The sequence below is a fragment of the Cervus canadensis genome, chromosome 14, assembly GCF_019320065.1.
Source record: "Cervus canadensis isolate Bull #8, Minnesota chromosome 14, ASM1932006v1, whole genome shotgun sequence".
Classification (NCBI taxonomy): Eukaryota; Metazoa; Chordata; class Mammalia; order Artiodactyla; family Cervidae; genus Cervus; species Cervus canadensis.
The window spans coordinates 27513352-27529405 of NC_057399.1; the positions used below are offsets into that span (position 1 = coordinate 27513352).

Genomic DNA, 16054 nt, shown 5'->3' on the forward strand with positions numbered 1-16054 from the left:
CACATATGTTCAGACATATGATATGTTACACATTTATAAGCTCAGAAGCCATAAAAATAGAATCGTGGTGCTCTTATAGTCAATATGAGGCTCCCCTATTCCTACTGATGAAAATAATTTAAATGAGGTTGCATTTCATGTATCTAATATTTATATAACCAAGCTGCTGCCAAAACTGATTTCAAATGATGGCATTTGCTCGCTATGAATCCAAATGGAGACCAACCAAAACAAATTGCAGAGCTCTTATAGTCTCTCACAAAACACATTCATCCACTCTCAGAGTGGCTCTTACCAAGTGAATACAGAGAATAGCTATAAATGGCATCGACAAAAGGCTCAGCATAAAACAAACCACTTGTAATTCATTTTCCCAACAAAGGTACTCAAAGAATTCATACATCTTTTCTAACCAAGCCTTCACTGCAAACATTAGACAGAAGAAAGCAGCCCCCAGAAACAACTGTGAGGGATGTGTTGGTTCCAGACCAGTATAACTCACAGTCTTTCAGTAAAACAACATTATTGCACAGTCCTCTCCTCCGATTTTCATGTTAAATACACAAAGACCTACTGTGTGTTTGTGTGTAGCGTAAGAGGGTGGGGGGAAAGCAGAAGGTCAGGGACCTCCCTGGTGGTCCAGTGGTTAAGACTTTGCCCTCCCAGTGCAGGGGGCCTGCTTCGATCCTTGGTCAGGAAACTAGATCCCGCACGCCACAACTAACAGCCTACCTGCCACAGCCAAGGCTTGGCACAGCGAAACAAAGACAAAAAAGCTGAGAGTCAGGAGAGCAAATTCATATATGGTCATGACACTTACACTTCTGAAAAGCCTCCACGAAGCCTTTATAATCATTGTTACTTTGCCTCTTCCCAGAAACATCTGGAATAATCAGTAAGAATTTCACATAGTTGAACTTTCTACCTCTGCATAATGCTTAAATTTTTTCTTTCCCAGTTTTTACTAGACATCTGATATTGGGTAGATTTCACAATAGTATATTCCCACTGCACTGTAAATTTTATTTTTTTATTTACTAGATTATGTTTTCTGTCCACATTTATTTCTAAGCTATTTTTCCTCTCCTCCCAAGAATATATGCCTCAGAAATTAGTCAATTATTACAGTAATAATAATGGTGTAAACCAAATGTGAACAAAAGCAGTTGTGATCGGTAGAAAAATGTTTGGACTCAGAAGCAGCCCCAACAAAATAACCAAAATCAATTGGGTTCTGCTCCTGCAGAAATGTGCATGGCATTTCTGGGTTTATTTCATCTTTTTTTAGAGAAAGATAGAGAAACAAACGGTAGCTAGTAGCTTACCCCAAAGCACTTTCTTTTTACCAGTGTTTGGGTGCTGTATGTCTAGGGGAAGTCTGAAAGGACAAAGAGTGGGGCTAGATAGGACCCTAAAAGAAACACGCTGCTCAAGGGGATGATGAATGCTCCGAATAGTAAAAAGAGACTGAGCAGGAGAAAAATTTCATCCAACAAAAAATTTTCTAGAGTTCTAGGCTAATACACCTTAATAAATCAACAAGTAATGAAAGAAGTTTCAAACAAGGCACAAATATAAAAATTGAGATAGAGGGAAAACTGGTGAGGTGACCACTTATGACATTTACCTAAACATTGATTCCAGAACTTCTATGGAAAGTACTTGGAGGGAAACAACAAGGAATAAGATGGTCCCTGTTGTCAAGGTACTTAAAAAAGAGGCCAAAACAAAAGCTCCAGGAATAATGGGCAAGTCTTTAACAGGATTAGGAGCTAATACCCCATACTTGGCTTTGCCTCTAACAAGTATTCAATTATCACAGTCAGAGGGCTTACATGGAATGTTCTAAAAAATGCAATTAAAAATTAAAGACCAAAACAAAAAACCTAACCCCAAAACCCAAGTCCATGAGATCATAAATCAGCTGTTAATCCCTAAATATTAAATTTCCCAAGTTCTAATATGTACTCGGTTGTGTACAGTTTTGAGACATCCTGACATGGAGCTGTTTTCAATAAACCAACTGTTTAACTGGAGAGTCAAGACCAAAGGAGTTGGTTCAGAGAAGAGCAGGTGATGGGGTCTAAAGTAAGCAGTCCCAGCAAATGCAGGAGCTGGCAGGTGACTATGGCTGGCACATATGGGAAAACTGCCGGTGAGAGAAGATGACCATTCTGATCCAACAGCAATCAAGCTGAAGCCAGTGGTTAGTCCCAGGCTAGACGGCCTTGGGAGCCCACCACAGATATGACAAATCAGAGAACACCTGCTGAAGGCTTTTGAGTGGGAGGCCAGTAAGATTAAAAATAATAATAATATTGCTTAAGAGGAGACAAGATGGACTGGGAAGGGAAGGCTGGATTGAAAGAGTGAATGTAGCAGCTGCCATAGCGGTTGTGGTGGTGAGAACTTAGGCCAGGGTTGAGCTGGAGACTGAACAGATGGAGCTGTGTGTGGTGCTGACAACAAAAACATGGTCAGAGCACAGGCGTTGCCAGGGTCTGTGGGATATGAGGGTCAGTCAGGGTGACGGAGTTCTCGAGCCTCACTAACTGTGGCCGGTTCACGGCAGCTCTAAGAGCAGCTGTCTCCCTGCCTGTGGTACCCTCCCCACCTCCATCCCAGCCTTGGAATGAACCAACGGGGCATGCTGGGCCCGGGCCAAACCACTGGATTATCCGAATCGAGAACGTTCTGACAATGCAGGGACTGAACTGTCAAGTGGGGTTGGTCCAGGGCCGGCCAAAGTCATAGGAGAGTGAAACTAAGAACTTGGCAATTTAATCAGACTGCAGAAAGCCGTACAGACAAAGCCCTGTGTTTCCAGATAGAGATAGTACTACTGCCTGCTGACACCCAGTCCTTGAATCTAGTCACACTCCCTAGCTAGAAGCTGTCTGCTGGGAGAGTCCTGTATCTTCGTAAACATGCCCACCATTCCCCTGAGCTCTCTGCAGGGGGTTCTAATCCCTATGGCCAAACTCTCCTCGACTAAGACAGAAAATCTACTATCAGTACGCTCCACAGGCTTAGCTGAGGTCACCACCTCAGCCTCCACCTGTCCAGTGGTGACAGCGAGGTGGTCATGGGAACGAGGGTGGAGTCAGACTGCCAGGCTTTACCAGCTGTCTGGCTTCCTCAAGTGACTTTGCCTCCTCATCTGAGAAATGGGGGAAGCGGCAGCACCTCTCTCACAGAGCAGAGTGAGGAGACAGGGTCCCAGGCACACGGCACATACTCCATATCTAATGTTGTCATCACCACCATCATCATCCTCATCACCTACTCTCACCAGCAGGAATCCTGTGAGGCGGAGCAGGTCTTGTCGCTGTTCTGCCTCCAAACTTCAAGTGGGCACAGGGCGCCCAGCATTCAGGGTCCTGTGAGGTCTGGGGCTCATGGCTCTGCTCCGCCGGCTCACTCCCTCACTGGAGGCGGGAGGAGCCTTTACACACACACACAGCTCCCCGCACCTCACCTGCTCCCTCTCAAGTCTCAAGAGAGTGCATGCTCTTCCACAGCCTCTCCCCGAAGCCCAGTATTGTTCTCCATGGCCCATGCATCAGTCTCTCATCTCTGAGGACCTCCTTGATTCCTTCTATCCTAGAAGAACACAGAGCTTCCTTGGCTGGGCTCACAGACTCTCTCCATCAACCACTTAACATTTTGGTGTTTATGTGAGCCCAGACTGCATTTGCTCTCAATCTTGCTAACAGTACTTAGTACAGTTAATATATACAGAACACTTTTTTGTGTGTGCCAGGCACACTTGTAAGTATATTAACACATTTGATTCTCTCAGCAACTCCAAGTATCAGGCTTCTGTTATTACCCTCATTTTGCAACTGAGAAAACTAAGGCACAGAGAGGTTAAGATAACTTGTCCGAATCCACACAGTTAGTTAAGGGGCACAACCAGGATTAACATCAGACTACGCAAGCATGAAGACTGTCCAATTCCAAAGAGGGGGTCCTAACCACTCTGTGAATACTGCCGGCTCTAAGACTCCACTATGGCCTCAAGTCCCCTGCCTGATCTCTGCTTCTTGCCTTCTTCACAGACGGACGAATGGCCCCTTCACATACTGCCTTCCCTCCTGTGCACTCCTGCACACCGATTCCCATCTCCTCTCTGCTCTGGGGCTCTCTCCTCTTCTCTAAGCTAGGCCATGTTTTGTGTCCCCTCCCCCGACACACACCTGTCTGGAGCCCTCTCTCCACCAGTTATCCTTTGACCTGGACCTTCTACATCTTTCTCTCATATGGCTCTTTATCTTGGAAATATGAGCATGTCAATTCCTTTCCCAAGACCCTTCCTCCTGACACCTCTTCTTCACCCTGATGCTCTCTTCTGGTTGCAATCCCATCTCTCTCTCCTTACATTCAGGTTCAAATCCTCCAAAGACTAGTGTACACTCCTGGCCTTCACTTCCACTTCCCCGCCCATTCACTTTCAGATGCACCAGCAATCCAGTCTCCCCCACAACCACTCCAAGTTCACAAGTGGAACCCTGGTTGCTTCACCCATGAAGTTTCATTTATCACCTTTCTGGACTTCTTCGAAGCATTGACCTTAGGTAGCCTGCATACAGGCTCTGAAACCCTTGCTGAGCTGATGACCAGACCCTCCTTCACCAACAGCCCCTCTTCCCATGGCTACTCCACGTGGCCAACACTGTCATCTGCTTAGCCTAAATCCTTTTTCTCTTGGTCTTTACTAACAGAACCCTGATTTTGTGTGGGGAGGCAATATGCTCAGTTAAACAAAACTTCTACTCCCAGACATTTTAGAAATGAAATGCTGGCAGATGTTTATGTCCATGGAGACTTGTTAGAGGCAAACTCAGTTACTGGGGGCATTTCTGCCACTTGTCATGTGCTCCTTGCCCTTTCTTTCATGGACAGCAGGCTTGAGAGTAAACCTGAACCAGGATTCCATATATACCTGACTTTCCCTTCCTCACATGTCTGGCTTCCCCCCTACCTCTCTGAACACATCTTGGTCTCTTTGGCAGGCTTCCTCTTCTTTGGCTGCCTCTTAAAATTCATGTTCCTCATGGTCTGTATTCTCTTCTTCTTACTCCCTTTGCATAATGCCCTCCATTACCAAAGGGTTCACCTATTTCGGATGAGTCCCCTACAGTAACTCTTGAGCCTACATCTCTTTCTTGAGCTCTACGCCTACATTTTCAGGGCTTCCCCCATGGCTCAAGCGGTAAAGAATCTGCCTGCCAATGCAAGAGATGCGAGTTTGATCCCTGGGTTGAGAAGATCCCCCAGAGGAGAAAATGACAACCCACTCCAATATTCCTGCCTGGGAAATCTCATGGACAGAGTAGCCTGGCATGCTACGGTCCATAGGGGCGAAAAGAGTCAGACACGACTGAGCATGTACATGCACAAATCGGTATTTTCAATTGATTTCAGGGTTTTTACATAGCATCTGATGAAGTGATAGTCACTCAGTCATGTCCAACTCTTTGCGATCCCATGGAAGGTAGCCTGCCACGCTCCTCTGTTCATGGAATTCTCCAGGCAAGGAGTGAGTTGCCTTTCCCTTCTCCAGGGGATCATCCAGCCCAGGGATCAAACCCGGGTCTCCCGCACTGCATGAAGATTCTTTACCGTCTAAGCCACGAGGGAAGGCCCATAGCATCTTAGGGGCACTATAAATTGTACAGTTTACCATACTTCTCCCTATTCCGAGGAAGCTACCAGCATCCGTCTAGTTGTCAAAGCCAGAAATCAAGGGGCCATCCTGACTCCTCCTTACTGCTCTCCCATAGCCCATCAATCAAGTTCTCTTGAATAAATCTCCTTAATGTTCTTTGACTCTTTCTTGGCATTTTCCTGGTTACAATCTTAATTGAGACTTCATCATTTCTTACATAGATTACTGCCTCAGCCTCCTAATTAGTCTGCCTCACTGGGGCACACTATTGCTAGAAGAATCCTTCTATAATGCAAATCTGTCTGTGCCACTCTCCTTTTAAATCCTCTGGTGGCTTCCCACTGCTTCAGGGCAGAACTTCAGAGTCTTTAGCACAGCATATGACCTCTCATGACCTGGCCTCTTCAACTCATCTCTCCATGCTACCCACATGGTTGCCATCGTATGGGATGACTTGGAGTTCCCAGAAGCCACAGCACTCTCCTGCTCCTTCCTTTGTACACCCTCCGGAGCCTGACAAGCCACTGTTCCTCCTCCCTCTCCCCTTCTAGGCATTCCTTATCCTGCAAGACGCATCTAAGGTATCACTTCCTTCTTTGAATCCACCCTTACTCCTGACAATTCAGGGCTCTGTGCCTCCCTGAGTTTTCAGGGTGCCCTGGTCCTGCCCCTATTGTGACACTTCCTGATGATAATTATCAGTTTAAATTTCTCTTCTTTCCACTATACTATAAGCCTTTTCTGGGCTTCTATGTATTTCTCTGTAAATCACAGAAACTAGCACAGCGCTTGGCACCTGAACAGACTTAAACGTTGAAAGTATAATGAATGTACACATGGAAATGTCTGTCACCTTCTCAGATAAGTGACCTTGAATGCAGAAATGAGGTCTTAAATTTTCAGCTAAGTCAATGCTTCATAAATGTTTTATTTTTCCTTTTATCATTGGTAATAAATGAAGGTTTGGTTTTCAGATTGAGAAAACAATATGACAAACTAGGATGGTGATTTAGCATACTTCTATAAGAGGTCGACCCCTTTCTACCTTCCTCCTACCTCCCTCCTTCTCTCCTCCCTTACCTCCTTCCCTGTTTTAGGTTTATTTCACACAAGTTTATTTCATTTTCTTTTCTTTTTAATAAGGAATAGTTTATTTACAATGTTGTGTTGGTTTCAAGAGTATAACAAAGGGATCCAGTGTGAGTGTATACTTTTTGGTTCTTTTGCATTGTAGGTTATTACAGGATACTGAATATAGTTCCCTGTGTTACATAGAAGGTCTTTATTATTTATCTAATTTATATATAGTAGTGTGTGCATGCTAAATTGCTTCAGTCGTGTCTGACTCTTTGCAACCCCATGACAGTAGCCAACCAGGCAGCTCTGTCCAAGGGATTCTGCAGGCAGGAATACTGGAGTGAGTTGCCATGCCCTCCTCCAGGGTATCTTCCTGACCCAGTGATCGAATCCACGTCTCTTAGGTCTCCTACATTGGCAGGCGGGTTATTTACCACTAGCGCCACCTGGGAAGCTCCATATATAGTAGTGTGCATCTGTCAATCCTAAACTCCTGACTTATCCCTCCCTCCATCTCATTTTCTTCAAATGAATCTCTTTTTGAGCATTTAAAATATGGCTATAAATGCAACTCATATCTATTATAGAAATAATGGGTAAGCATAGTAAATCACAAAGAAAATATAAGTGGTCAGCAATCTCACTGCCCAGAGACACCCACTGTTGCTCCTTCAGTCTCTTCTAATCTGCTTTCTGTGATGCTCACACACTGCCTTGCTCTTGATCCCCTCACTGCTTCTAGAACAGCACGGGGCTGAATCGGGCTGTGATACCCTGGGGCAAGCCTACTTTATTCATTCCAACAGAATTCAACGCAGCATTGTCACAGGACAAAATAAGAAGACTCTGTATAGCAGACGCTCTAAGGAGTGAACTTCAACCTGAGATTGGGCTTCATCTTCACACTCTACTGGGGTATATCTATGCTGCAAAATAACCTTAAGTGAAAACTGTCTAGATTTTCACTTACCTGTTGGATGAAACTCAGTTCACTCTGGCAAAGACTTCTTTTCAAGTGGGGTATTAAGTTCACAGGGGTAACTTTTAATCTTATTATTAACCTATTTCAACTCCTGTGAAAGTAGGGGGGAAAATGTCCTATCTTCAGCTTTACAATTTATTTCAAATCCCACACACCTGGCAGGCTGCCTCAATGCTCACCACCGTGATGGTATCTCAGTATTGAACATGACCTCGTGACATCAAGGAAAAGGATAAACTATGATGCTTAAATTCAGCCCAATTGTATGCAATTCAGGAAGGATCGAACATTTTTGTCATTATTAGTGATCCATGGAAAAACATGTGCCCTTTCCCTAGTGTTAATACCACTAAGTCTCCCTGGAATTTCAAGTTCTGTGCCTGCCAGGCTTGTCATTTCCCCTTGAATAGCCCTACTAGAGCACTTCCATCACAGTCTCAGGACAACTGTGTCTTAGCTCAAGGAAAGCAGACATCCTCCCTCCCGTATACACAAGATGTCCCTAATCTTTATTGTAATTGGCAAGGATTTCACTGTTTATGTCTCTTTTTAAAATTTCCTTTTACTATAATATAAATTCCATGAAGCAAGAGAATTAATGTGTCTTTTAGAAAATTGACATAAAACTATTCATGAAAGGTGAGTCTCTAGCCTAGAATAGGTGCTTGAGAAATATTTACCAAGTAAACAGTGTTACAACCATACTAGAAATTCACCCCAATTATCACTCTCCAGAATATTGTTAATTAGGCTTCCTAAACAAAAAAATTCTTGCTTATTAAACAAGATTAAAATTAATAAGGGAATCATTATGCTTTGAGGAAGCTTAATTCAAATCTGGGCTTCAACAGATTATTTTATTCAAGTATTCACATTACTTATTTTGTGGTACTCTATAGAGAATTTAAAAAAATTATCATGGATACAAATTCATTTATTTTAAAAAATCATGGCTGTAACACAACAGTACTATATATCTTATTTTAATGTGGAAAATATTTAAATAAGATTATTACGGCTCTCTTACAACATATCTATTTAGTCTAACTCTCTGGTTCCTTTCCACTATTAATCCACTTTATCTGAAGTCTCAGGATGTACAGCTGAAGGCTTTTCCAATGCTAAGACCAACTGATGTGCACAGTGCTCTTGACCACATTTTGAAGCATTACTAACAACACGAAAAATTCACAGATAATTTGACCTACATACTCTTTGTCTATTCTATCTTTCAATCTCCTTATGAATCTACAACCATAATTTCTAAGCTATTAAATTCAAAGAAAGAGAAAAAGAATATCACTGAGACACAAGTAGTTACAAGAACACCTTATTAAGCCAAGTTCATTTATTCTTTTAGGATCAAACAATTTAAGAACTTCCTAAAATGGAATAAACAAATAAATAATTAGGTTCTTGAAAGCCAGAAACAGAGAAATAAGAAAACATTAAGTAAAAAAAAATTTTTAAACTTAAGAATTAATTATTTACTTTAAATGAACATTGAAATTCTTGCTGGCTGGAAATTGCTAGAATGTACTCTGCTCTTTGCATATGTTACATGACCCTCTTCATTTTCCCCTTGGAGGATACTCCTCACTTATCAATTTGCTGAAGAGTAGCTTCTTTTGGATGGAGGGAAGGGATAGTTAGGGAGTTTGGGGTGGACACGCACACACTGCTTTAAAATGGATAACCAACAAGGACCTACTGTATAGCATATGGAACTCTGCTCAATGTTACGTGGCAGCCTGGAGTTTAGGAGAGAATGGATACACGTGTATGTATGGCTGAGTCCCTTCTCTGTTCACCTGAAACTACCACAACATTGTTTGTTAATAGGCTGCACTCCAAAAAAAAAAAAAATAAAAAGTTAAAAAAAAAAAAAGAGTTGCTTCTTTTGTAAACACGTTTGTATTCTTTCCTCTATAGTCTTATAGCAGCAAATATGAAAATATGTCTATTACATATCACAGCAAAGCACTACAAAATTCTGTACATTTTTAATGTTTGTATCCCCACCAACAGCAGCTTAAAGACTTGTCCACCCCTTTGAATCCCCAACCCCAGCTCAGAGCCTGGTACATAGTAGGTATTCACTGAACATTTAGTGCAAAAATGAGTAAGTCATCTCTATTATTCCTCTTGCTAAAATCTATAAATTTGGTGGTCATATTTTATAACCTTAATACTGACAACCATGATATCACAAAGGATTTTCAAGTCATTTCCAGATGCATAAAACAGAAAAATACCAATTTTAATGTCAAGATTTCTGATACATTTCAATGGGCAGCTGGAGGCAATATCTGATATCTCGACTAATGACTAACTTAGAAAATGTGAGATCTCAAGTTGCCATAGCTGTGAAAGACGAAAACAGTGGGGACCCTAAAGTCTGTGAGGCAGATATCTGTCTAATTCTGGCCTCCTTCTCCATCACCACCCACCCACAAATCTCTGCACCCTCTTCACCTCCACATGGTCCAGTCTTTCTCCCACTGAAATGATAGAACAATAATAACTCACCTCCTGCTGACCTCACTAACTCTGAATTACAGATAAGTCAGGTATAGGAAAGTGATAAAAATCTCAAGGCCACACATTCCTAAATGATATTATCAAAATATTCTAGCCTGGATTAAAGAAAAGGCTATCTCATATTCATTTTTTTAAAAAACTGAAATATAGATTATTTTCAGAGAACAATACTTTTTTTTTTCCCCCTAGTCACACATGGGATCTCCAAACATGACCATCAATCACTCAAAACTGACTTGGAAAAGAATGCTTTAGAATTGGACAAAATTGAATTGAAATTAACATGCTAACTATTTCATGTTGACAAGTCCAAGAAAGTTCTGTGGTCTTTAAGTTGTAAAAGTTGTTCAGGTGTACATCAGAACATTGTAAGTGAAAAAAATGTTAGAAACATCCTAGGGAGCCAAAATCAGTTGGTGACCTATTACATGGTATATAGCCACAGAGGGCAAAATGATGAAAAAGTATACTTACAACATTCACTGCATGTTATACGGAAAAAAGCTGTCTGTGGAGCTACCTATACAGTAGATGCCATTCTTGTGTAAAAATTACATGTGCATATTTAATCAAAGAAAAAGCCTGGAACAACATTCACGAGAAGGTTAACAGCAGCATCTCAGTGAAGTATATTTATTTTTGCTTACTCGAATTCTTTTAATTTTGAAATGAATCTGTATTGCTTTTATCATCAGAAAGTATTTGCTTATTTTAGCCTATCTGGTTCTTTCTTTTTAATCTTTTTTTCACATTATTAAAATATGTGGCTTATGAAAGGTTACTTAACAGAAAATGTCATCTAAACTCTTCTCCTAATTATACAGAATTTGATAGATTGTGTTAAAATTAAAGTAGATTTCTCAATTCTGGTCTGTGAAAATGTGAATGAGAGGAAAAACCCCAGCAAGTTTCATGAGTGCTAGGAAAACTAAAAGGAGAGCATATTGACTTCACAGACCATCAGAGTTGCAACATCATCTCTAGCCTGTGCACTGGAAGGGTTTTAGTCTGGAAGAGTTCCTAAAGCCTGAAACACTAATGTGCAACAATGAAATAAATACATTATGACATGTATATCACAGGTTTCCAGACTGCAAACACACCACATTTCCTAAGCTCCATCTATCATCACTATTAAGAACAGAGTTCTTTCTATAGAGAAGAACTGGTTGTCAGGAAAGATATATAAGCCTCTGTCTCTTTCTTTTGAGAAATCTGCCATAAAGATAGGGGGTTATTACATATAATATATATATTCTTCAGGTTTGCATTTATTCAAATAAGTTTTCTGCTAAATAAATTTAATGCTTTCTCTCCTCTAATTCTAACAATTTTTTTTTGAGGTAGGAACTACTCCCACTTAACAGGTAAGAAGACTGAGGTACACAAAGATTAACTAATTTGCACAAAGCAGGAAGGTGGGCTAGGTCGGGAAAGCAGCTCTACCAGTCTGCAGATGCAGTGTTTTTAACCCCCTCCACTGCCCACCTCCCATTCCTACTCCCTCGAAACAACAACAAAAATCCCCAAACCAACCAACAAAGTAAAGGCTACAAGCGGTAAGTACAGCAATTAAGAGGAAACCAATACTACCCAGAGCCAGGAGAAGCACAGAAGTTTCCATGGAGTAAACGGGACTTGACTGGAGTCTTGAAAGGCAGAAACGCAAAATCAGGAGAGAGAGGGAATTCCAGGAGAAACCATTCTTCCCTCCTGAGTACAAATATGGCTTGGATGTCCTTGAGTCCTCTTGTATGAAAGACTGGGAGAGACTCCCCAACCCACAAGAATGAACCTGACAATATTTTACGATCAGAATGAAATCATAGCAATTCAAAGTGAGGAAAGCATTCTTCCTTCCTTATCATAACTGGCACTCTCCTCTCTCACTGATCAGCAACAATTTCGAAAAGGAATAAGAAAAAAAAAAAATCTGCCCCTAAATAAAACCTAAGAGGACAATGAACTACTTAAAAAAAAAAAGAAAGTTCACAGTACTCACTGAAGAGGAAAACGTCTCTGGGTTAAGAAACTGGGCCAAACTTGCAGACAGAAATAATTGTGTCATGGGTGTGGAACTAAATTTCAATTTATAAGTGGAAAAAAAGACATTAAGAGAAACAGATGACAAGGGAATAAAATGAACCAGATGAATTCATGAAGAAAGTGAATCTGTAAACCTTTTGCTTGAACAGTCTACTCATGTTTGGAGTAAAAGCATTTACTTACAGATCCTTCTCCTCATAACAATCCCAAAAAGAAAAAAAAAAGGACAGAAAACAATTTTACTAGACTTTGCTTTTTTCTCCAATTCTAATCATACATATGTAAAGAGATATTTGAAATGCTTAAAAACATTTTACCCATAAGAAGGGGAAGGGAGTGACCTTTTCACTTTAGTTCTTCTTTATCCTCAAGGATCTAGAAGAACTCAATCTCTTTCTTCCGCCATCTGGCTGTCTCCAATTCTGCTCATCCTATTCTCTCTTAAACCTCCTCTAATCAGGCTTTTACTCCATCATTCCAATGAAATGACTCTCACCAAGGTGACCTGTAACTTACACATTACTAAATCCAGGGCTCGACACTTGGTCCTCCCTTACTTGTCAGATCGGCTGCAACTGATAACATTTGATCACTCCATCCTCTTTCATACGTTTTCTTCACATAGTTTCCAGGACACCACACTCATAGTTTTCTTACCTCCCTGGTTGTTGCTTCTCAGTTTATCTTTCCTGACCTCTCAATATTACAGAGTATTCCAAGGTTAGTTCCTATTCTTCTATTCTTTACACACATTCACGTGACCGGTAGTGATCTCATGTATTCTCTAGACTCTAAATATCATCACAGGCACACGGCTCCCAGTTGTGTATTTCCAGCCCGGTCCTCTTTTCTGAATTCTAGACTCGGATACCTAACTGCTTATTGACACCTCCACTTGAATGTCTAATAAGGTTCGTTTACTCAATACATTCAGACTGAGCTCCTGATACCTCTTGTCCCCATACCTCCCTTGCCCACCTCCCGCCAAACAGCAGCAGCAAACAAACCAAACCCCCAGAACAAAAAATCCTACCTTACACACAGACTTCCACACCTCAGTTGATGGCAACTCCATCCTTCCAGTTTCTCTCTCCTCCACCAGGCATCTCACACCCACCTTAAATCTGTCAGCTCTATCTTCTTTGAAGGTAGAGCAAAATCTATTGGTTCTACCTTCAAACTATAATCTAGAATTTAACTGCTTCTCCTCATCTCCAATGTTACCACCCTCATTCAAGCCACCATCATCTTTTGGTGGTGGAAAGCCTCTTAATTGGTCCCCCTAATGGGAGGAGTTCCTACCCCCTGTCTTTACTGGCTTCCTCCCCTGCCGCTCATAGTCCACTGTCAAGACAGCAAGAGTGTTTTTTCCAAAACCTAAGATAGGTCATGCCATTTCTATGCTCAACCCCCTGCAAAAACTCTCCATCTCTCATATTCAGAGTCAGTGTCCTTTAATGGCACACAAGACCTTATGCCCCCTCTACCTGCAACAGCCCCCACCCTTGCCCACCTCTCTAAGCCCCTCCAACTATCCTTCCCTTCAATAACTCTGCTCCTGCCACCCTGACGTCCTTGCTGTTCCTCACTATATATATTGTTATATATATATAATAATTTACTTAATTTATTATGTTTAGTTGCTCTCCCTCCACCTTGTTAGAATATAAGCAAAATGTGGACTCTATATGGATGGGAGTCTTTGTTTTGCACACTGATGTACCTATCCTAAGGGACTAGCCAGTGTGAGGCAGGTGCTCAAATCAAAATTACTTAACGAATGAATTTCTAGTCTCCTAGCAAACTATAAAGAACCCAACCATGTGACTGAGCTTGTTCCGCTAAGAATCTTACTACATTCCTTTCTCTTTAAAACAATCTGTGCCATTTTCCCACCCACTTATCCATCCATTAATCATCTACTCAGTATAAATTGGATTAACTATAACGTTCTATGCACAGGCATTAGGGGCAGAAATAAAAGAGGCTTTGCTTTTACGCAGGTTAAAGAGTCAAGAAACCACACAAATACATGTCAGCCTGTTAAGGACCTTTATGGAAGCAAGGCCCGAGTATAACAAGATCATAGTGGAAAGCTATCTAACTGACCAGGACTGGAGAGGCAGAGACATCAGGAGAGGCTTCTCAGAAGCTGTATCCCCTCGGTCTAAGTTAAGGAAAGAAGGTCGGTAGGGAGTGCAGAGGAAGAAGAAGGTGCAGTTGTAAGTAAGGACACAGCTTGTCAAAGCGCAGCTAGTGCATGGGAGCAGGTAGCTGGGGGAACCCCAGGCAGTGCAGTGTAGCTAGGGGGTTCAGGGGGCCTGTGGAGACATGCAAATGATCCAGTTACTGCATAACTGGACTTAATCCTGAAGTGAAGGGGCAGCCATTAAAGTTGATTTCAGGTGTGCATTTTAGAAATTCAGGAAGCAAGTAGTGTGGTAAAATGGGGCCTTGAGAAAGACTATTTTAAGTGAGTTTTAAACCTAGTATAAAGTGGTAAAGAGTTCCAAGAACTTTAATTCTTGACTCAAAGTAATCTTCAATAATAACAAAAGATAATCATCAGTATCACTGTATTATTATTCACTGTTTTTTAGAAGACATAAAACATGAGACCCTAAAGGGAAAGATGCTTGAAAAAATTCTTAAACACACACTGATTCAACCCCAAATCACAAATGAAGTGGAACAAAGGAAAAACAAAGATTCATGAAGAAAACCACCATCAATGTCACCCTCTAGCCCACAGGGAGCTCACAATGGAGTCTGAGGGCTCAGGTGCCAAAAGGTGCATCCAATGCATCATCATCTCCTCACTCCCACCCCCTTCTCAGCAGCTCTCATTCTTCTGTCCAAAAGACACCAACACTCAATAGCCACTCATCACTGAAGTTCCAGTAATCCTCCTGGCACTGAAACAGTAAAATCATTCTTTGTCCTGAAAGTAAGGGGTTAGGGATTGTCTGAATCACAGGAATGGTTACCTCAACCAATCATTTTACTTTGCAAGGGCACAAAAGATCTTTTTCAATTGTCTTCTTTCACAACCTGCCTTGCTAGCCAAGCCTTAGATGTCAGTTTGCTTTGGAAGACTGCTGTAGGCAATTGGAAAAGAACCAGAACTACCCCTGGCGTTGATACAGAACTGAACTCTCACAGGTAAATAAAAGCGCTATGTTCTCTGCTCTCTAGCTTAAGTCATACTCTCTGAGAATTTGTTAATGAGTGATTTTCACATCTACCCAAGTATTTATTCCAAAAATTCAAACAGGAGAAATAGAAATCAGGCACAAAGAAACCCTAGGTATGAGAACAAAATACCTATCTCTCTTTTAGGGCAGCAACTGGAATTTGGAAAGTTGATGCAAAAAGCACAAAACACTCTTGCCAACAGTACCTATATATATGTGTGTGTGTGTATAATTTACAAAATCTAACCTACCTATCTGAAAACTAAGGAGAGGAAAATGAGAGGAAATATAAAATGGAAATAAAGCTAAATGTGGCTCCAAGCATACAGAACAAGACTCACAAAGTAGGTCAGGTGTGTATATGTGCAAATGTGAGAGTACATTTAGTTGTACATGCACACGATTGGAGTATTTGATGTTATCTTCCTAACTTGTTATAAAACTATTTTCACAAGCAAGTTACATATGTACAAATTTTATCTGCATCCACTTACTATGTTTGTGAGTTTGGGTAAATCACTTAACTTCTCCAAAGCTAATTTC

At 41.3% G+C, this 16054-nt stretch overlaps 1 protein-coding gene across 3 annotated transcripts in view; it reads right to left on the bottom strand.

Moving 5' to 3' along the window:
• The window catches only part of PIP5K1B (phosphatidylinositol-4-phosphate 5-kinase type 1 beta), a 330950-nt gene that overhangs the window by 219035 nt on the left and 95861 nt on the right, over window positions 1–16054 (bottom strand). The window lies entirely within an intron of this gene.